The sequence below is a fragment of the Corapipo altera genome, unplaced genomic scaffold, assembly GCF_003945725.1.
Source record: "Corapipo altera isolate COAL_440 unplaced genomic scaffold, ASM394572v1 45, whole genome shotgun sequence".
NCBI lineage: Eukaryota > Metazoa > Chordata > Aves > Passeriformes > Pipridae > Corapipo > Corapipo altera.
In genome coordinates, this window is record NW_020884877.1 from 7,321,364 (window position 1) to 7,344,813 (window position 23,450).

Sequence of the window (23,450 nt, forward strand, 5' to 3'; positions counted from 1 at the left end):
ATTTAGACAAGTCAGTTTTTCATGGTAAAGTGCTGTAGTAGACCAGGTCCTACACCACCCTACTGTCCTGCCAAATCAGGTATATACTGTCTACCACAAGTAGCCTGAAGCTGACATAACAGCATAAAGTTGCATACAGTCTGTGTTGTGTGATCAGACTAGTTTGACAGAAATGCAGTTGTGTGTACAAGACTGATCCAGGTTAAACAGGGACTGCTGGGTGATCTGTCAGTGCCCAGATGCACAGTGCAGGTAAAACTAGAGCCTCAGAGTATTGTGGGGTTCTTTCTTGCAGAACAAGGAAAAAATGTTGTTTGCAGCTGCATAGCTAATCCTGCTGCAAAAACTGATGCAAAAAGGGTTTGTGTGGGCTGCAGGCAACTTTGAGTCTCCAATAAGGATATGGAAGATGGCAGCTGTTAACGCTGCCAAACCTCTTTCTGAGATGAAAACTCTTTGCAGGGAAAAAGACTGGCTGCTCTAAAGCACATCACATATTGTGAGTGAAACTGTGCTGCCTGTAACAGAAACACATTGGTAACCAGCCACAAACACAGCCAAGGGTGAGAGTAAATAAGCCCTGCACCAGGAAACAAGCACAGGCAGCAGGAGGTGATGCATTTTAAGTATGGGAAGGTGAGGGGGATGTGGTGCCTGGAGCAAGGGGCATCGGGGTGGGATGGGGCAGCTGGAGGAAATGGGGCAGCCAAGGGGAATGGGCACTCAGCTAGGGCGAGATACCTGGGATTATGGGGCTTCAGGGCGGGATGGAGCACTCGGGAGGAATGGGAGTGCCCAGAGGGGATGGACTGACCCTTCTCCATCCTCTGCAGACGGGCAGAGGGCTCCAGAGCTGCAGAGACAGCATTTGTGTCTGCAGAGAAAGGAAGGGGTTAACTGGATTCGGGTAGCCCCCTCTCTGCTGAACTCATTGATTCATTTTCTCTGTTCCTATTTCTTTCTCTCACTTTCTTCTTCTCTCTCTTGCAGACTGATTAAAAACTCTTTGAGTTTGAAGGTTTTTGTGTCAAAACAGCTCAGATGCCAGCTGGGTGCCAAGCAGTGAATATTCATGGTATTTAAATGTGACAGTGCGGTGGGGGCTAAAGGACGGGCTAGTTAGCTCTTTTTAGATGGAGATTAGCTGCCTCTTTGCTCCTAATCACCACTGTTGTTGAAATATTACAGCTTCTGTTACAACTATTAATGTCCTAAATGAAGAACAGGCTCCTCTGAATAACATCAAACACGAAATGGTCACTTCCAATTTTAGCCTGTTTCTCTCCTCTTTGCTAATGTGTGTTTTCGTTTCTAACTGGGGACCTGCCTTGGTACCATACGGTTCAGCTTCAAACCCTGCAGGAGAGGAGCGAGCCTGGCTCCAGGGAGCTGCGGAAAATAGAAGGAGTATTCCACTCTCAAGTGAGATCAGCATCAAGAGAGGTCAATAGCTGGACAGAGGTTGTTATTTACCTCATGATGGCTGCTTGGAGTCAGGAGTGGGTAACTATCTGCAAGTCAATCCTACACGGACAAGCGTTCAGAATCTGCTACTCCAGGTGAAGCCCCTGTTCCCTGCACAGGATGGAGACAAGTAAGTTATTTTCCTGCACCGAGTAAGCATCCAGACAAGCGTGAGCTGAGGCCCACCACTGGAGTGATGGGATGGAGGGCACAGTGCTCCATTGCTCTCTGGGCTGGTGTTTGCCAGGTCAAACTGAAAAGCACAGCCCTGGGTTCCACCTGGAGCATTACAAACGGTGAGGTAAGCCAACAGGCTCCTATTTGAGCTTCGCTCAGATAAAACTCCCACTAAAGTAAGAAGCTGGATAAAATCTGTGACAGGGTGGTGTGAGTTGGTCCTTTCATGGCAATATCTGGAGGGAAGCCTGATGGAAAATACTTTGCAGCAAAAACTGCCCAGATGTCCAGTGCGTGTTTGGGCATTTGGAACCTCTCCGCATTCATCCACAAGAACTGCCTGCCGTTATCCGGGAGCACGCCTGGCAGGGTGACGAAGAGGAGGGAAAACCCATGTGTGGTCCTTAAGCTCTGGCAAGAAATAGCAGAGCAGAACACCAGGCTATTGATTTCATGTTTGCTTTAAAAACAACCTAAGTGCATTCCTGGAGCAAGGCTGGTCTGGAAGCCTAAATAAAATAATATTCTTCAGCCTTGAAAACTGACACTAGACTTCAATGAATGCTTTAAAGTCCTGTCCCCCAGACTAAGACCTGTACATTTCCTAAGCTCTTGTCTACACACAAAAATGGTGCTACTTTAACTAAACCAGTGTACCTAAGGCAACATATCTCTCCCCTCTTCCATCCCTTTCTCTTCCTTGTGTGAAAACTGCTAAAAAACACCCTTATTTGACAAAACCTTCCTTATTGGAAGTAGATATGCTTTTACCAATGTGAGACTTATTACTGTCAGCACATCTGAGTAGGACTAGTGATAGCATTATTATTTTGGTAGCAAAAAATCACATCCATAAACAGCATACTTAGACTGTCTTAGAAGGGATGCACAGAGCAAACCTATGGAAAAGGGCAAGCAGAATGAGTCTAATGCATCTTCCTGCTGACAGGACTCATGTGCTGCACTCTATAGAGTGCAAATGATCCCATCTGAGATAGTCAGGGACTTCTCTGACTCTCACAATGCTGTACAATAGCTGGTTAAAACATGTGCACATTATTTCCAATGCACAAGTAGCACCACAGAATTTGGACCTTCTACAGCATAAGCAGAGCAACAGAAACTGCATGTTAGCTAAGTTCACTAGAAAACAAGCAAAGAAAACCCCCTAACAACCAAACAGAAACCACAATGCATTCACAGATACAAATAATAGATTTGCACTGGTCTGTCAGAAATGCTAATTTCCATGGATAGTATCAGAAATATGTGGGTGTGGCCCTTTGAAATTCTTGCCTCTCAAGGCAAATTGCATTGGCTAGCACTGGGCTCCTAAGGAAGAAGAAAAAAAATAGGATATACATATACTCCCTTCTGGTAGAACATCGGGACTATAGATTTTGGCAGATTGCACTGGATGTTCAAGATGCTTATGAGCAATGCAGTTTTTCAGGAACTGCAGTTGTACAGGAAAACCAATATGACTTCTCATTGGTACCTTTGTAAAGGCAGCCTGGTAATAAGAATATTATAAGATTATAAGAAGAATAATCATCATCATCAAACTTCTAACCTCTGTCTTGATACTATCAGGATTTTCCTGCATCAATCCTATTTTCCACTCAGGCTAAAAAACTTCATAAGTTTATTCTAAATGCTGTATTTAAAGCTTCAGTTCTAATATCCTCAGTAATAGTATCAAAGCCTTCAGGTGTCTTACCCACTGAAGTTAGGATGACCTGAATTGCAATAGATTTTTCCTTCAACAGTGGTTGTTTCATTCATTCTAAGTAAATCAGATGGCACTCAGTACATATTTCTGGAGGAAGAAAAAACTAAAGACAGATGGATGTGGTTCCCAGCAGGCAGCAGTTTGAAAACATGGCACCAAATACATCAATAGTCGCAGTCTGTTCTTTGACATATCGGAGTGCCTCTTGTCTTCCTCAGGTAATTTTCTTCAAAAGTGTTCAACCCTGATAAATTCTGAGCCCCAGAGTTGTATGAAATGGGAATAATCACAATGCAGGCATAACTGAGGCATAGCAGTTCAGTCAGAAATGCAAGAATCCCCCCAATGCACTAATGCTGGTGAAAAATCAGCATGCAGGCAGTGTTAGTCAGCAAAAATGAAAGTACTGGCAACCTGACAAAGTTCTTCTGGAACAGCTCCTCCTTGCTGCGGGGTGGAAACTCCATGCTAAGGGGTTGGGCAGCATCACAGAGGTGTGGGCATCCAAAGCTCCCTGTTCCCAAGAGGAGCAAGCATGCTCATTAGCTAAACTACAGCAGGACAGGAAAATAGAGGAGCAGTTCTCCAGGCCAAAAACAGACTTGTCAAACATGCATCACATTCCAGCATTCCCACTTATTAGACAGGGACCAGAAACACGATGATAACCTACACTGTCAAATTCCTAATACCTTTCCTTTCTGACACCATTGATCACAGAGAAAAAAATATCCAACTCAGATCAACTGTCCTGACTCCCAGCAACCCCACAGGAAGAAAGGAGACAGAGCAGTAGGCACTACTTCTCTTGGTTGCAAGTGTCTGAAGGCATCCTCTTTCCTTCATAATTGTGTTCTCTTAATCAAGGGTTGCTTATGCTGTTAAGGAGTAGTGATTTCTCAGCTACTGACTGTGAGCAGAATGAACTGAACAGGGATGTCCACATCTTCCTTTCACTTTAGTGATGTAATCTCCTCTCTCCCCACTTTCTAGTTCACCCAAGCCTCACAGATGCCTTCTTCTGCTTGATTACAATTTACATCTTCCCTCTCTCCCCTCCATCTGTCCTTGCTCTTCAAGACTTAAACTGCTGACCCCATGCCCGCCCGGTTCAGTGCCTTCCCCTTCCTGCTCCATAGCTCCCTTTGTGTCCTTTCAGCAATTCTGTCTTTATCATGCTGATCTCCCCTCCTCAACACAGTGCCAAAAAGCCTTCCCCAGCTCCTCCAGGGGCACCACTCTTTAAAGCAATCCCTTCTCATCACCAGTATCTCTCCTTTATCACACGCCTCAGTTCACCTGCCTGAATTGATAAGTGCAGACAAGTCTGCAGACCAACATCCAAATTTGATTTATGAAATGATTGATAATGAGGATTTTTGTGCATGGATGTATATTACAACAGACCTTCACAATTGTGAAATTGTGTCAGGTCCCCGCTGTCTCCTGGTGGCCCAGGTAACAAAGGCTAAAAAAGGCTTACAAAGCCTTTCATGTCCAGTTTGGTGAGGAGGTGTTAGGAGTAGATGTGTTTCTTTCTACTCTGAAGTTTGCTTCAGACGGGGTATTTGCCCTGCACACTCTGAGTCCACAGGCTGTTGGCTGAACCAAAACCCAGTTTATCTGGGAGAACTCACACGGAGGTCCCTGAACTCATGAGGACCATAGTGCTCCTGCACTGGCCAAACTGCAATGGGCTCTGAGGAGTGTGTCAAGATTAATCTCATTAAGTCCTATTTGATTCAGACCTCGCTATCTCTGAAACTGTCTCCTTTCTTTTCCAACTTCCAGAAGTAAAAAACTGTGTGACTTTGCTAGCAACTGCTGGACTACTTTAACATCTGACTGATGCAAGTTAAAGCAAGGACTGAGGGCTGCTCATACAGGAAAGATTCCAATGAGAAAAGCTGGAGGTAACCAATGTCCCCCTAAAAATGAGAGCAGACTGAGAACAGGTGGTAAAAATACAAGCAGCTCTCCCCTTCACCCACAGCTCAAAGTGTCCAATTGCCTCTATCCCGGCCTTATACCTTCTCCTTGTGCATCTCCAATGTCCCTGCTTCCAAGAATGTTGCTCCAAAGTGACCTACTTTTCATGTACTCATTTTTTGAAGTATTTACATGAGAAATCAGAGGATTGAGGCTACACAAATGAATGTTTCTGATCATTCACCTCTACCATGTTTTAATTTTCTTGCCTTAATCACCTTGTGCATATCTCCTGTTGGCTGTCTGGCACACACCCTGGCACATCACAGACAAGGGAATGCTCCTTCACTTAGAGCTTACCTGAGAGACCTGAAAGGACTTTTTTATGTCAGAGAACATGAGATCTGCACTTTTATCTAGTACATTTGCCCATAAAAACAAGGTTATGTTATGTCTCATACCCAAAAGCCCACCTCGGTGGCCCATGGCAGAAGGCACAGCAATGACAGAGGTGACAGACCTCCCTTGACAGCTGCTTGTTTGCTGACTCTGATAGTGTCTGTCTGCTCTCCCCTGTGCACACACCCTCAAGCACAGACCTTCCCACCAAGCCAATGTCCAGCTCCATCTTCATTTTCCAGTCTGCGTTTTCCTATTACTCATTCTTTCTTTCTGTCAATCAGGTCATTGTCTGGTTACTTTCTAAATTTATTATTTCCATTTTTAACAGAGATTATATCCAGTTATGGATTTGTTCATTAAAATTCCCTGCATTTGCAGGAGGGCCAATCAGCTTCTCAAGGCATTGCCTCACTGATAATCTGGCAAGCAGCATCAAGCACAAGGAGGAAACTGAATAGAGCCTCTGGATTCTTTTCACAAAATTAAGGGCTGGCTTTTCTCCAGAGAAAAGCAATGTCTCCACATGTCCCCTCTGCCACTTGGACCCACCACTGGGCTCTGCAAAGAGAAGCTCTGAGTGAAGCAGCCCTGCTAGCAAAGGGCTAGTAATGGCACAGTCCCTTAAAGCAGTCCCAGCTTCAGGATCTAAACCATGGACAGTATTAATTACCCAGCAAGCAGCTTGTTAGAAACTGTATTGGCACACAGATAAGGGGAACTGTAATCGAATCAGCCAATTAACCAGCCGATGGTGCTGAACTAAATGTGACCCCATCGTTAATTGTGGTTGTTTCTCAGCAGTTTTCTCATCACATCGGGTGCTCAGGAGAGGGGAGAAAGAAGGCTTATCCAGGTGCTTAATTTATTTCTGCTCACAAACAGGAATCATGGGATATAAACTTCATGACAATTACATGGCAGAACTTTAAATCTTATTACACCTATTCTTCCTGAAAGAGAGGGGAGATGAAAGTCCTGGAAAAGCAGAAAAGAAGGACTCTTCAAACTTTGCAGCAGAGTAAACAGCTGTCCAATGTAATGAAGCCCTCTTGAAGAAGTTTACCTGAAGGTAAATATTCTGTGTGAGTAGTGTGTGAGAGGAATTCCTCTCGATCTATCTGCTGCATGGCCTGTGGCCCATCTGCACTGTGCGGAACAGAGCCGGTACTCTCAAAGACAGCTGACATAAAAAGCTCAGGATGGCCTCGAGCTACAGCTGTGGATCTGGCTCCAGACTTCCCCTCAGTTCAGAAGTGTTTGAATCTCAGCCCCTTGTGGAGCTTTTGAGCCAGATGGAAGATCCAGGAATGAGTTTCCTTAAAGTTCAAGAGGGTTCAAGAGGTTTTGCTTTAAATCCATCTCTGGGGATGACCTCAAGCAGTCAGTGATGCAGAACAAAGGTCTACCTCCTTGTGGCTGTTTCCCTAAAGGAAATGGTTGGACAATTCTTTGTTAGGAATTAATCTCATATGCTCCTGAACAGCTAACCCTTCCCTGGAGTAGGCCTGTAATGAAAGAGCCTGTGAAAGAGTCACAAGAACAAGTACATTAATTGCTAAGTGTGCCTTTGCTTCCTGGAGGACGTGGAGTCTGCACCGATCTAGACCCATAACACAGCCTCTGCCATATCTACCTTGGACTTAGAGTCCATTTTCTTCTGCATTCTGTCTGGCAGGAGCCAATGTGGAGGTTTAGAGCAAAACACAAGAGAGGAGCAGGATGGAGATTCTCTCAATTTCTTGCAACCTAGAGCAAAGAAACTCCTTGAGCTGGAGGTTGTGTCTGCATCTGAGTTTAGTATTCCTGTTTAAACTACTTTCATAACTTTTCCAAAACCTTTGAACTCACTTATAATCATGTCACTGACTTGTGTCCTGTGATAACGAGTTCCAGGTTTGGCCATGCACTGATGAAAAAGCAGTTCTTTTTGTTTTCCTTTAAAACCTTTTCCAGATCATTTTGCTTCTTGTCCCCAGTTCCCATGCTGTGATAAATAACCAATGATCATTCCTCACTCACATCTCTGTGCACACCACAACCTGACCGATCTCTAGCACAGCCCCCTCAGCTGTCACTTGTTCGAGCTGAAGAGCCTGGTCACTGTCCCTTCATAAGGGAGTCATTTCATACCTGTTGCCTCAAAGTTTGGCCCTTCTGACCCGCAGCTCTTCAAAATTTCATCCTGTGGCTGCTCCCAGACCTGTCCCTGCCTCCCACTCCCAGCCAGAGCCCCCTCTCATCCCTCAGGGCTCATGCCAGCACGCCCACACTTTTTCTCCTTCCACTATGTCCTCTCTGGAGGACTGACTGCAGGCAGCATTTAAGACACATGTGCACCATGGATTTAGACAGCAGTATAATGATGTTTTCTGTTTTGCTGCCAGTTCCTTTCCCAACCATTCCCTCCCCCCACCTCCAGTTTGACTGATGCTGCACAGTTTTCCTCCCCAGGATGGCTCCAGAACTCCCTTCTGGGTGGTAATAGCTAATGTTCGAACACATCCACTTATCATTGTTTTTCCCCACATTACTGCTATGTATATCCACATGGAATTCCATCTGCCACCCTATCACCCACTCACTCTGTATCCTGCAGCTCTTTGTTCATTACAGCTTATTACAGCAATCTCCTGGAAAAACAAGCTCATTACAGTCGAGAAACTCACGCCTTATTCCACTGACTGAGGGGCTGCCTGTGTTGGAGGTGGTGCTGACTGCTTGAATTTCTTCCCAGCTATTAACAGAGGGCCCAGTGTGCACTCCTATCCCCTACCCAGAGAGGCAGGACTGATTGAGGCTCCTTCATCAGCCAAAAGGGCAAAGGATCACATGCACAACACACCATTATTTCCCTACTGCTGGCAACTTTCTCCCAGCAGACTGCTAATGGCAGTTACCTACACACATTCCCCTCCAATGCTACCCTTTCCCAATACCACTGCTTCTCAACAGAAGGAGAGAGATCAGCTGAAGCAAGACCCTTCCCAGCACAGCCCAAACTTGCACATTAAGGATCCATGTGGAGCAAGAAGAAGGGAAGTGCACTGGGCAAGGCTATCAATATTTGTCATAACAGAGAGGTAAAAAACAGCAGGAAAACCCAAATCCTTACTGCAGCAGCTACTTGGACCCATTACCATGGAAGATATCAGGGCTAAAGATGTTTTGTCCAGCTGGGTATGCCATGCAAAAGCACTTCCCTTTTTCCCAGAGGAGATTTGTCGATGGGGTACTCTGGGGAGGAATGACATAATATTAGAGTCAATTACGTGTTACAATTTTATCACATTATTCCTGGTTATAGTCTGTTATATCCAATTAAACTATTCCCTTCCCCTGTGGAACTCATACCTGGCAAGCACATGGACATAGATAATCTCATTTTTTCAGGCTCCTTGTTATCTTCATTACCCTTTGTTTTTCATTTTCCTCACCAATCAGCCTCTCCAGTCCTACAGTAATTCATCTCGGTGCCTCTCTCTGTATTCCTGTGGATTTATCTATACCTTTCTACTGTGATACAGCCCAGAACTGAAAGCAGTATATTTTGTTTGGGATCTCATCAGGCATTGAGAGGAACCAGTGCCTCCTCCAGCTGTGATTTGATGCCTTTCCCTACATAGATAAGAATCTCATTAGTCACTTTTTTTCCCCTACCATAACACATTGTAGTCACACATGATCCAATTTGCTGTCTACTATCACACTCCCATCTCTTTTAGCATAACAGCTTCTCAAGGCCCTCTTCCACTAAATCACTATGGGTCAGCTGACCTAAACGAAGTATGATGATTTGCACCAGTTAAGGATTTAGCCTTTTGTTTGGCATAAGTCTTCTTGAGGATAACCACCTTCTTCATTCCAGGTCAAATCTCACATTACTACTTGCTCCTATTGCTAATCCTTGCAGTTTTGGGGGGATTTTTCTCCAAGAGAACAGTTGTTCTCTACTCTGGTATCACTTATGCATTTTCACCCACAGAGCCCATGAAATGACTGAATACCAGGCACCGTTAGGTACTTTCTCCTGTAGAATATTACATTTCATTTCCATCTGTGTATGCACGGCCTATATTTGGTATACTGCCATTCAATGGTACAGGTATGAGAATTGCTTTCCTGAATGATTGGAAATGTGTAGTTCAAACAAAGCTGTGCCTGATTTTCCACTTCTCCTCTACTTCTGGTTTCAGTGGTGGCCATGCCAGCATGCAGGCAGATCCCAGGAGTGTCACAGCAAGGTCTGTGAGAGCCGCTTCACAGCCCGGGGCCGCCTGCGTCACAAGCTTTCTGGGTTTCAGATTTCATCCAGCCCATACAACAGGGCTGGCTCCTACAAAGCCCTTCCAAAACTAGCTCCTGCAGTGCACATGCCTTTTTGCCAGATGCCCAAAATATTGCACAAGAGTTGTCAGGATTCACACGAAGATAACAAGATGATCTAAGCCTACATGTCCTAACCAGGAGTGGGAGGCTTCAGGGAAGTGGGAGACTTGTGTCACTGTGCTGTTGATTGTCTCTTTGTTGCCATTAATCCCACAAAGGATGGATGTTGTGAGGGTCTTTCGCTTGCTCTTTGGAGGACTGGCATGCAGGCAAAAGTTTGGTAGAATTTCCTAGCCACACAATACAATAACAAGATGGAGAGCTGGGGGGAAGACAGAGAGGGCAAATATCTTGGCACCTTCTTACCATGCTGGCCCTGAGAAGCAAAAAGAGAATGCTTCCCAGCCCATACAGTAGCTAAAGATGTGCTTTCCCCTCTGCATCAAAGAAACACCCCATCCTTATATGTATGAGCTCCAGCAGGAATTGATCACATTCATTCTTGACCTGCCAAAGTCCCCATGAGCTCTTGTAAAGTAAACATCACCTTAGCTGTACTTGCTATACAGGTAATTTCCAGAGCAAGTCATCTGTATGTGCTTACCAGGGAATTCCAGAGATTCCTGCTTATAGCAACATTAAAATCCCCTTAATAACAATTAGCACAGATAAGACAGGTAGTGTGGGACAATAGATTTCCTCCACAGATTTCCTTTAGCCTGTTCAAAAGGTCAGGTAGACTTTCACACCTCAGCCTACCTCTTCAGTCTGTTCTCAACATCCATACAAAGGCAGCACACAGTGTTGCTGCTGTTTGCAGCAGCTGGGGAAAAGCCCCTGCAGTCTGTACCGTGAAGCTGAAGCTGTTTCAGGATCCAGACACCCACTTGGACCGTGGCTCTGCAGAAAGGCAGGCCCAGCTGGAGGGAGCCTGGTACCAGCTCAGTGTGAAGCGCTATATATCTGAAACATCTGAAGTGTCACTTGCCAGCTCAAATTTACTCAAAAAAACGATAAAGAGGGAACTTTGCCCTTGCAGAGTTGCTGCTGGATCAGGTACACATTATTTTCCAAGCCTCCTCTTTCTCTGCAGCTAACAGAGGCCATGCCATGAGCTGTGCAATTCAACTACCTAGGCAGAAAATCATTTGGGCTCCAAATGATGCAGACGAAAGTCGTGCAGCCTTGGCAGGTGCTAAAGAAGATACAGCCATGCTCTTAAACTAAGCACCTGCATGCTTTGCAGCTGCACTGGGGGGCTTCTTCCCCGTGCTCCCTCATGTCCCCAGTGTGTGTGATTGCTTGGTAGCAATGAGGGGCTCCATCCCCTCCACGATCTGGCTCCTGCCCCCAGGGGTTTTGGAGAACATACTTTAAAAACCCTCCTGGGAGTTCACTCAAGCTCTCTGTTTACACAGCAGATTGGTGGCTCCTCGTTTGAAGTCAGGATTTAAGCTGTTCTTTCTAATTACAGAGAGACTCTGAAACCTGAGAGATCGCTGCTGGTGAAGACTAAGCACAGAGGAAAAAAAAAAACAGTTGCATAGGCAGAACAATACTACATCCAAACCCTAGAGTTTGCTATAAACAGAAGGCCCCTGCAGCAAAATAGGACATATGCTGTTATTCATCCCCTATAGTCTCTTTTCATCACACTGTTTTCTGCTCATCACCTCTGTTCCTTGCAAATATCACCAGCACTCAAGGACATTTGTTCCACTTTGTCTTCTACAGAGGGAGGGATAGTAAAAAATATCTGAATCCCAGTGAACTTCCCTAGGCAGAGGAATGGAAGCCAGGGTATTTCCATCCTCTCCAAACTGACAGCTGCCATGGGATATAACTACATTAACAGATAATACCCTGAAATTCATTTGAACTAATCAGCCACTAATGTTTCCATTAGGAGAATAAAAGGGAATTTATTACCACCCCACTGCAGAAAGGCAGCTACAGTTTTTAAATGATTCTTTAGTAACTCTTGTGTTTCTAAGAGCCAGAAAGTGCTGCCCCAGCTCCTGTGCAGGTGTTCCTTCACTCATTCTTGCAAGGAGGACAGGATGGAAGAGGAGATTTGGGGCAAGGTGGGACAGCAATGTTTACTCCCTCCCAGAGTCCCTTGTCTCCGAACCGTGTAAGGTTTCCCATGAGCAGGGCAGGTTCTTACCACCCTTCACACAACAGCATCCTGAACCTGCCTGGAGCTCCCAGACACTGCTATCAGCTGTGTAAGATGGGACATCACCTCAATTCCTTTGCTGTCACTAGCAAGCCTGATGTTTTAGCAGTTGACAGAGGAGGCAGGAGATGGAAGCAAGGTGAGGAAAGACTTCAGAACTTTCTCAGCACATCACAAATAATCCTCCAGCAGCACAAACCCACAGCTGATTGGTTCCCAGTTCATCTTGGGTGTGTGAACCATGCAGGGAATACATTAAATAGAAGGTGGAAAGTAACAAGTTTGAAACAAACTGAAACACATGGGTCTAAATCACATCCTGGAAGCAAGTCCAGTCCTTTCCTCACCTGAGTCACCTTAGCAAAAGAGAACAGCTCTCTGTTGCCCGAGGGCAGTGCCTGTCCCCTTGGCTCACTCTGCACTGAAAGGCCAGCACTTCAGTAATCAGATTAGAAGCCTCAAACAACAGCTGTGTTTGTTCTCTGACTTAAAGTCAAAATAATTATTAATTATTGTTTTCCTGCAAATTAAAAGACTGTTTGCTCTCCTGATTTCCAATTTGTTCCCTGAATAAATACATCACAGCATTAACTGCTTGGATCACACTGACCTGTGCAGACAGCATAACATTTTTAATCTCTTATCTGAAATGACTCAAGGGAAGGGGGCCATAAATCCCATTGAAAGTGAATTCCTTCCAGTGTTATCTCAGTATTCAAATGGATATAGGCTGCATAATTGGACCTGATTAATTAAAAACCTCAGGGCACCAGTGGGAGAGACTAATGTAGGTCTTCAGTGATCACTCTCCCCCTAGATTTCTGCATTATTTTAAAAGACACAACCCCCACTGCCCTTGCTTCATTTGCTCCAGACCAAGTGTCACCAGAGTGGAATACCTGTGTCCTGTGTTGTGTCTTACGTGTTCCCTGCAGAACAAACACAGCAATCTCCACACCACCACACCAGCACAACATCCTACCTTGGGCTCCTCTACCCAGTCTAAAGGACTCCTTGCACATATAGCAATATGCTACCTTCTTAAATACTTCTCCTCCTTGGAGCTTCTGGGCAAAAATCGTTACATTAGCAACAAAAAAATCATTACAGAAACTTATGTTCAATGCCCTGTGACACAGAAGAATGTAATCCCTGTTTGAAGGTAAGTTGTGGCTGACCTAGGAATCCAATCCAGACCCCATGGTGGGCACAGCTGCAATACCATCTTCCTGACCACTGATACAGCTTGAGACACGTGTCTGCTGCAGAGAAAACACCACATAAGTGTAATGGTATTTATGTGGCTGGACCAAGGTGTGATGGTGAGAATTTGATGCAAATTTTCTGCCCGACGTTCCCAGTTTTAATGCAATTGGGTACCAAAAACCTCAGTAAAACAAGACAGTGCCAGAGACAGCCTCTGTAGGCAAGGTAAGCATGATCTGATGGAGAAGCAAATTAAAATTCTCTCACTTCTCACGCTCAGGGTCTTATTTACTTCCGTACTCACTCTCCCCTCTCTCCCTTCCACCCACTGGACCAAATCTCAGCCAATATCTCTCATGGGTGTTTGATGAGTTGGTAACAACTTCAGCAGCTGAGCCCTTCAGGATTTGATATTAGGAGCAGAAATTACCACTGTGAAATCTGAGACAGTTTTCATGCACAGGAACGGAGGAGCACAGGCAGAGAGAAGCTTTACCAAATCTGCAGTGTAAGTCATTCTTCTCCTGTTTCTAAGTTAAGATCACCAGCTTTCCAGCTTGAATATTAAGCATAGAGCAGCAGAGCAGCAGGGAGACAGCTGCAGTGATGAATTTTTATTCCCTTGTTAATGGGGGGGGATACAGACTCTGAAGGCAAAATGGTGAAAGAAGGGAGGCAGGGGAGGGAGAGGGGAGAAAAAGCTGGTGGATGTTTCTGGTGCTCGTGCTGAAGTTAGCAGTATGATTTTTTTTTTTTCAAAGGGAAAGAAAGCAAAATTACAGCCACTCTAGCACATAAACACCTCCTCACCAGCACCCTCTGCCTGGCACTGAGTCTGCCACACAGACAGAGACCCAGGAACTGTGCCTGAGGTGGGGGGCCCGGCTGCAGGGAGCAACAGCACTGACAGTGCTGATCCTGGGCAGCTTCTCCATGGGCTCCTGTGTCACACACCATAGGGCAGGAACTTCTGGGGTAAAAGCCTTCTTTCCTTGCTAGGGGCTTCTCTGCTCTGCCTTATATGTATGTGTGTGTGTGTACATATACAGTCCTTGCTCTTCAATTTCCAGAGAGTTTTACTCTGAAACACCAGGCAGAAGCAAGAGCTGGTTATTCTGTTGCACTTGAGCAGACAACAGCGCTGAAAATGAGCCTCAGCTCTTTGGGTTTCCACGACGTTTTTAACTTTTTAACTATTTGTCACAGAAAAGGATTCTCCCTTATTAAAGTTAAAGCAAGGCCAGTATCAACACTTTGTTACAGTAGCACCTCTGTCCCATACGTGGCAAGCTTGACTTTAGCTCACTGATTGCTCCTGATGGCAAGAACTATGTTTTCTTCATCTGCATGTATTTCTGGTGTTTGACAGAATAAATCTTCTGCAGTGATACTACGGTGAAATCCCCAAAGCTAATGATCTTCATGTTCCTGGGGACTAATGATTTAAATCTACAGTTCAGTAATGCCCTCTGCAACTTTTGCTTGTTTAAAAATACCTAAAACAATTTTCTGCTGCTTTCTGCTGTCACACAGAGTGATCAGACACATGACAAGAGGCCATCAAAATAGAGAATTTAGGAGGTACTCATATAATATATGTGGACTAAGAAATTCCTGCCCTTCTTGCTGTTCCTTCCCAAGCCATGTTGCAGCTCCCTGCCTCCTCAGTTATGCTAGAATAGAAGAGTTCATAGGCTGTGATGCAAATCGAGCACAGAATGATCTGCGGAAAAAAAACCCTTTTTTTAAATCCCTTTCAGTTATTTTTCCACAATGAAGTGTGTACTAGAAGATGAAAGTGGCTTTCTCCTTTGGGATAATACAGTTTCCCTACACTACTGTTAGCTTGCCACATTACCAAACTAAAAAAAATGTTCCACAGATTTATTTGAAACTGTTTCTTATGCCTAAAGAGTAGGAGGGACAGGTAGGCCATCAGAAAATGCCAGGTACACAGTAGCTGCATGGGCAGGGCAGAGCTACTCTTCCCTAAACAGCCTCAGAGTGTGAGGAAGAGCATGGATTTGAGATGTGGTGAATAAACCCCAATTTCCCAGAGTATGAAGTGGGGCAGGGGTGGCTCTGTATAAACACTAAAACAAGGTCTCCTGCAGTTTGGGAAAGGTAAAGCCATGCCAGAACTGAAGGACAGAACTGTTGGTCAGATGAGGACCAAACAGAAGAAGAGGAAGAAGGCTCCACAACTCCTTGAGGAAGCCTAAGGCAAGAGGGTTTGTTGGGGACAGGGCTGGTTTGTAGAACCATGTAGAACAGCATTAGAACAAGCTCTCTTTGCCTTTCTAGCAGTGTTCAGGACACAAAAAGCTGATACAGTAAAATGTATTCATCGTGTCTGCACTGTCAAAGTTCATGGTCTGCACAGAGTGGCCAATCTGGAGATTGTTTGACCATCCCTAAAATCCTACAGCATATCCTAGGAAAGAAAGTTCTTGAGCAGAAAAGCCTGAGGCCACTGATAGGAAAATTAATAGGAGTGCTGTTTCCTGAAGGTGATAACAAAAAAATTCAGGAGTTTTACAGGCACTGAATTTTGCCACAGTAAAAGCCAGGAAGCCTTGTAAAATGAAAATGAGTCACGTAGCTGTGTGCTGTGCGACACTCGCTGAAGTAAGGACTCCAGTTATTTGTGTGGGGGAAGGGAAGCCACAGTTACTCTATTCTCCTGCTGTGTTTGCTTAAAAAGTCCAGGGCATGTGATGAGTTGATCCTTTCCTATTTAATGACTCTGAATTTCCCTCTTCTCTAACACTGTAACCAGACTCCTTGCAGGGGCAGTCCTTTTGCAGCTCAGGTATTTGTCAATCTGTTCTTCCAAGGCACACAGTGACAGGCCCCTGAACTGCTGGAGGAATATAGAGCTGTATAGATGTTTTTGCAATGGTTACAGGGACAACAGGGCCCTGCCACCCGGCCTTCTGACTCGTCAGCTTCAATTCACCAAAGACAGAGCTTTGGGAGGGCTTATCAGCATAGTGTGAGAAACATGTGCTCTTAAGTTATCAAACAGAAAAACATTAGGAGCTTTGTAATGAGTTCCCACACAACAGCAGAAAAACACCCTGATCATATTCTTGTGAATCATCTGCAGACTTCTGCAATCCCTGTGCTGTGACTCCTTGTAGGTACAACCAATCCATGCAGGAAGCAAGCAGTGCCCAAGCGTGAAGCTGTGCCACAACAAAGCCCCTGACCCCAGAATCGATCCTCCAGGGCCCCCACGACAAGGACCAGGCAGAGAGGTGCTGGGGTGCAGGGAGGGTAAAGGGACAGCACAGCGACCGGGCAAGGCTGGAGCTCCACAGAGAACAGGGAGGCTTTCAGAGCACACAGGAGAGAGAGGCTAAGGAAGGCAAGGCAAACCATGAATTAAGGTAATACACCTTGAAGACTCTCTCTGGAAGAAGTTATCGATAAAACTACTGGGGATAAATGAGATTTGAGTGTCATTTGTAACATCAAGGTAAGGTTAACCCAGCATCCTGGTTCTGCACAGGTGGGGCAGGTGGAGACTGATGGGGCAGCTCATGCAGAAACAACTGCATTCTAACTCTTCTCTTTATAGGAGTGAGTTTTTCTGCCTCTCTGAAACTGTAGATAAATTCTCATCAGCAACAACAATATCAGGAATTAACACTGCAACATATTCAAGTTCCTGGATCTTATCATGCTAAACATGACTGCCTCTTCAGCACGTTGGTGGCTCATCATACTTGGCATAAACAATTGGCATTGGTGGGATGTCACAGTAGGGCATCTTGTTACTGTTCATCAAATATCAGCAGCTTCCACTGTGTGCCACAGAAACAGGGAGAAAAGTGTCTCATCTCATCCAGTTCTCATGTGTGATTGTATCAGCATTTTTCTGAGATGCAGTTGGTTGGGTGCTAGTAAAAAACTGTCACTCCACCTTTGAACAGATGATAGTAACATTTCACCTACCCCCAAAGAAAGAGACACCTGCTAGAGATTAAATCATAAACCCTGTCACCCTCTGCCAGTTTTAAAGTGCATGAAGTACTAAAGCCTGCATCTCTCTGGCAGTAAACAGCATGGCAATTAGCGCAGAAAATCCTCACTGAAATAGTTCTTGTAAATGAAATGCCTGGGACCTTCCCTCAGTCTAAAAAACATGACAGCAATAGACAAGAAGGACCAAAGACTTTCCAATTACTTTTCCCAGCCTCTTCACACAGCCCTTTTCCTACAGACAGGGGAGCTGGAAGAAGAGCACTGAGTGCCTGCCACAGAAACCCTTTGCAGTGCTCTGTGCCCCAAGCAGAGGAGAACAAGCCTCTCGTGAGCTACCAAGGGACCAAGACTGCTTTGATTTTGCTGAGGCAAATGTACTACCTCAACAGTTCCCACACATGCTGCAAGGGCTGCACTGATTTACCATGAATCAGATAAATCAATGCCAACAACAGGCTTAGCCCATTGCTTCCCCCTGCCCCTGGCTCTGACAGCCCAGCACAGGCACAGCTCACTTTGTTTTCCCTCACAGTGCATGAGCTCCTCGATGGTATCTAGTTCCTATTTCCTCTGGTTTTGTTCTTTCCATTCTTTAATTTTTTTGGGTTTTTTCTTTTCTCTTTTTTTTTTCTTTTTTTTTTAAGTCAGCCTGAACCCATGCTGGACTGCATGCTTAACATCATTGGGTGTTTCTCCACAGTACCTTGACATGACCTATGTCATTTTGGTGGATGATTTCTTCTACTCTTATTATTTCCAAATCTCAGTACATTTGTCAGCTGCTGAACATACTCCACGTGCTTAATGGCTTCAGAGAAGTTTCTAAATATGGATTTAGAAGCCACCTGGAAAAAAGGAGTATCTATTTTACAAAACAGTCTGAGTGTTTGACTGTAAGTGGGTAGACTTTCTTCACATTAAAAATATGCAAAGAAATAAAAAGAATTAGCAGTAGTGACTGAGCTTATGAAGTAAATTCCAGAAGTTGGAAACAGATTGACTGTGCTGAAGCAGAGTATGTTCCCTTTGAGGGCATTGTATCTGATTTATAACATTTACCTTTGACACTGCAACAAATTTCATCCAAAATGTCTCATACCTGAGAAACCCAAGTCTAGATGGGCAGAAAGAGCAGAAAAGCCTTCCTACAGTGTAATGCAAATGAAGCAATTGAGAACTTTGAAAACTAGAAAATACATGTATGAAGGACTGGGGTCCTGCCAATGCTCCTGTCACATGGCATCTTAAATACTTTGCCTTCAGATACAGTACCTGTGGGTCAGCCCGGGGGTACTGAGGGAGCTGAGAAAATAATTATCAAGGCAAGGCTGGCTCCCAAACGTCTGTCCCTCTGAACAAATTTCAAGAAGGAAAGAATCAGTTAGATGGGTGGTGGGTGCTGTAGAGATCTGCTGCAGACAGCAAGAGAGAAGGCCATACAGACGTAATCTCAGTGGTAAAATGCTCATCAGTTAGAACGGGTTTTCCCCTCTTCTCATCTGCTACTCCCCACTTTTATTCCCATTCCTGTTGCCCAGCTCATCCTTTCACAACTACCCATAACTAACCCTTAGGCTACCTGCCAGCAGGCTATTCTCATTCACAAGGAGCTAAAGAGAAGGCACAAAGCCAGCCAGTCAGAGGCATATTAACCAAGCCTCACAGGCACCAAGTCCCCTTCTGCCCCCCCTGAGTCCATTCAGGGCATGGATTCTTGCTATGCAGAGAAAGACCTTGGATATTTCAAAGCAGAAAAGGCATCTGTGCTTTCTTTTGTCTGGGGATTTAAACACTAGTTACATGTTTGTCCTAGAAAATTTAGCCAACAAGAGCTTTAGTGAACAGAGAAACACAAGCCAACCTGGACTGGAATGAGGCTGGAAGGAAAGCAGATCGGGTTTCCAAGGCAGTTATGTAGGAAGCCATCACTAGATGCTGCAAAGTGCTCTCAGAGTTTCCTGTTGGAGCTAAACTCAATATAATCAATGCCAGCTGCTCCATAAGTTTCAGTAAGATGCGTGTCAGGCCCTTTGAAAGTAAACCATAAATTGGCACCAGTTCCCCCTTCCCAAAAGCAACTGATGTTCTTTTTCCCTTCTAACAACACAGGTTCTCACTTTCTGATGGATGTTGGGCTGGTAGCAGTGTTCCGATTGCAACTGGTCTGCAGAAAAGCCTAATGAGAGACAAAATAGGAAAACCTTGCTTTCCACACTGATTACTCACTGGTGAGTTGCTGAAACTCAGGATTTCCAGCAGCTCACCTAGTGCTCAGCTTTCAGGAAGATATAGTGGGTGCAATTCCCTCTGCCACGCTATGGCACTTATTGAGGGTACTAAAGATGAGACGGGTGGTATCAGAGAACTATCCAACCCAAAACAGTCGGTTTTGAGCATCCTTTCCAGCACACTTAAACTATCCTGTCTTTGTTATACATGTCATGGAGCGGTCCTGGTGCTTGCTAAGTAAGAAAGGCTGTCTGAATGGTGCAGGGCTTCCAAGCCCTACGCTGTTTAATTTCCCAGCCAACAGAAACGTCTGGTACCCGAGTCTGGGTTCAAACTGGTGTGTATGCAATGTGACCCTATGGGGCTGAGAGGCTGGATGTTATGGATGCACTGAGTCATCCAGGTCACAGAGAGGTAAGAGCAATGCTCTTTGCTTGAGCTGCAGAAGCACAGGGACGAATGCTCAACCACACTCCAGTTCTTCTGTGGCACGTAGAGACAGAAATGCAACCAGAACTCCACTCCCAGAAGGGAAATCTTTAAGATGATGCACAGCAGCAGCAGCTCTGATACAGTGTTTGATGCTGGCAAGAAGTGCTGTGGGGTTGAGGATACGTGGGGTAGAAGAAACCACCTGAATTATCTCTGCAAAATCCAACCATTCCTGGCTTCACATAACAGGTTTTTGGAGCTGGCTGTGATAAGGAGTGGTTTATAGAGTCATCCTGAGACTGTTAAATGACACTAGGATTCAGCAGAATGGTACAAACAGAAGCCCTGCCTGTGAAATCTCTCAGTTTCCAACTAGGAAAATGATGAGGTCCTTCCCCGGGGCATTCTCATTGCGATTGTCACAATAACTTTTGTGACTACCTTTTCACAGAGACTCAGGGATTTAAGCACCAGCCCTATTACAGATGTCTTGATTTCTATGAGTTTGGAAAATCTCAACCACCACTGCAGTGTTCATACAGCACTAAAAAGCACAAATTATACAGACAACTTACTTACACATACAAATGATATTTGATGTTTCAGCCAGGAGGATTGGGCAGTTTGGTTTAGAAAGGCCTCTGAAGAAGACCCTCACACCTCTTTACATCCATTCTGCATGGTTACAAAGGCCTTTGAATTTCATATGGGAGCTCTTTCCTCTCACAAGGCTGAGTGTCACAGTTCCCAATGACTGTTCCCCCAGTGCTCTCTGATTTGGGCAGGATAGGGCATGAAATAGATCAGCCTTCAAGCCAAGGCATTCAGTAAGGTCAGAGTAGTTAATATGGATTTAATAACACAATTTAAAGCTAGTTTGCTTCTCAAAGCAGTTTTGCCACTATTAGTATCTTAGGCACCACTGACTCGTTTGTTAATCTCTTAACATGAGCAGGCCTTAAAATCCTTTGCCTAAAACTTTTGTGCTGGTCCTGGGCTCCTTGCTTCCTCAGGGCACATGTCTGCTGCTGAGCCTCATGCCAGGGAAGGAGAACTAAGAAGAGCAGACTTAGCAGACTGCCAAGTGTCACAGCCAGAGAAGAAGCTGGTCACTGATAGGCATGAAGCAACTCAAATGTGAGCTGGCAGGGCCCAGCTGCAGTGCCAGCTGCTGAGCAAACCCTCTTCCCTTCCCTTCCCTTTGCCGGGCTGCCTCCCACACACTACGCTGACAAGGGCTGCATTGCCGCATCTGACACTTCATTCTGAGCTTTGAAAGTCCAGTCTAATTGAGTGACAAAGTCATTCTGCCCTGCAGCTCAGCAAAGGGTTTTTATTCCAAAGATCCTTTCATCTTCTGACCTTCTCCTCTCTGCCCTTCCTGAAACCTGGCTAGCCCAAAGCCCAAAAGGGCACATGAAGGGGCAACTGAACCTTTCCAAAGGCACACCCATGTGCTCTCCCAGCCTGAGCTCTGCCAGTGCAGTTGGTACTTGGGGGAAGCATCTGGCTGGGAATCAGGACAGGGAAACACCAGCATATCTAGGCTCCCTGGGAGGAGCCCACCCACTCTACAAATACAATGCCGTGCAAGAGCCATCGCTCTTGCTCACAGCACTCTCCATCAAAGGACAAACTCTTCTCATGCTCCAGGAGCAGTCTCTGGGTTACAACCTCTTTGACTGGTGCTGTTCCCCAAAGGCTAAAAAGTTAGGATTTTGCACAAACACTGCAAACACATGACCTGCAATGTCTTTACCCTTCCTGCTTCCAGATTGGACGCAACACTAGACAAGTGTAGAACAGGAAGCGGAGATGGGAAGGATAATGGCTCCAGGAATCAGATAACTCGGGCCACACATACTGATGAGTATTACAAGTCACTTGTCCAACTTATTAGCTCTGATGAGGCAGTGTCTTAGTAACAATAAGAGTAGTAAAAGTTAAAAAAGAATTAAAAATACAGAATCATCGTGAAGAATTAGGGGAATCTAGTATGGTCCTTAGGTATACCACTCCCTTAATTTAGTATTAATGCCAGTTTTCACAGAAGAACAGTAGATCAAATCCCTCTTACACTGCTTTGTTTTCACAAACTTTCTTATCACCTCTGCAGAACTCTCCTTGCAGTACTGCCATCTTTTTTGCTATATGCTCACATGGAAGGGAGACAAAAAGCAGGAGAATTGTGCAGCCATCATGATTCCCAGTAATGGATGCGAAAGAGTTTTTCCTTAGATGGCATGTGTTTTCCTTCTTGTTTTGCCCAAATATCCTCTCTTTCCTCTCACGATCCTCTGTTCTGATCAGTTCAGAAGAGAACAGTTCTGTGGTTGAATACGCTAAAGCAGAAGGAAGTAATTTCTGAGGCACCTCCCAGCTGGGTTGCTATTGATTCAGTTTTGTGGTGTTTTCCCTTGACAGTATACAGATAACCTCAGGAAGTAGTTTTTGTTGGGGTTTTTGGTTGGTCTGTTTGTTTATTTTAAGAACTGTCAAAATGCCCTGTTAAGAGTTTCATACCAGCATCTGTGATTCCTCTCTGCCTCCCTGAAATCCCCCCACTCTCTTAAACCAGTGCTTTCTTTCTCCACCTCTACTCTAATCAGCACAATCCACCCTGTAGATCATCTGCCCTCCAAAGTGGTTCCTTCTGTTCAGCTACCTTTCCAGAGGAGGAGAAGGGAACTGCTGAGTACACATCACAGGAGTAAAGGACAAGTCTTCCCCGTGTCTGTGAACAGCTCAGTGCTTACAACTCCTTCATAAGGGAGGAAGAAGAGGCTGGTGCCATGTTTCTTTCTATGTTCAACACAGAAGAGTCACAAAAGCACTCTTTTACTATTACAACCTGAGCAATGGTTGCAAAGGGAAGGCTGGACTAACCCAATCTCAGCTATTAAACCTGATTATAACACTATCATATAAATACCATCATAATTCCTCACCAAAAGTGGCTTTGTTTCGTGGAAAGCATTACAGATTTTACCCTTTGCAAATATTTATGAAGATTGGGATAAATATAAGTATAAACTGAAATATATCTTTATGTCTTATGCAGCGCTATATTAATTGCCTAATAGATACGTACACATATATACATACTTAATATCATACAATCATAAATATTAGAAAAAGAACCAGCTAATATATAGAAATAACTTTTCCAACGAAGCTCATTATCATCAGGTGAAATGCAAGAGTTCTTTTTATTAGCTTATACCCTTCTGGAATGTGGATTTTAGTCTAAGAAGCCATGGCAGGATCTGTTCTGAGGGTGTAAGGGTTACTTTGCTCCTCATACTTTATTCTGTGTAAGCAACCGAGAGGAAACCATCTGGTCTGAAAGATGGCTATACTATCAATTATCTGTGAGGATATACT

The 23,450-nt window shown here is 44.8% G+C and overlaps 1 long non-coding RNA gene across 2 annotated transcripts in view; it reads right to left on the bottom strand.

The window, feature by feature from the left end:
- Positions 1-23,450, bottom strand: part of LOC113944095 — a 158,988-nt gene that overhangs the window by 30,847 nt on the left and 104,691 nt on the right. For both annotated transcript variants that reach the window (XR_003526578.1, XR_003526577.1), the window contains exon 5: positions 1,474-1,575. This is a non-coding gene — a long non-coding RNA (uncharacterized LOC113944095). The remainder of the gene's footprint in view (positions 1-1,473; positions 1,576-23,450) is intronic.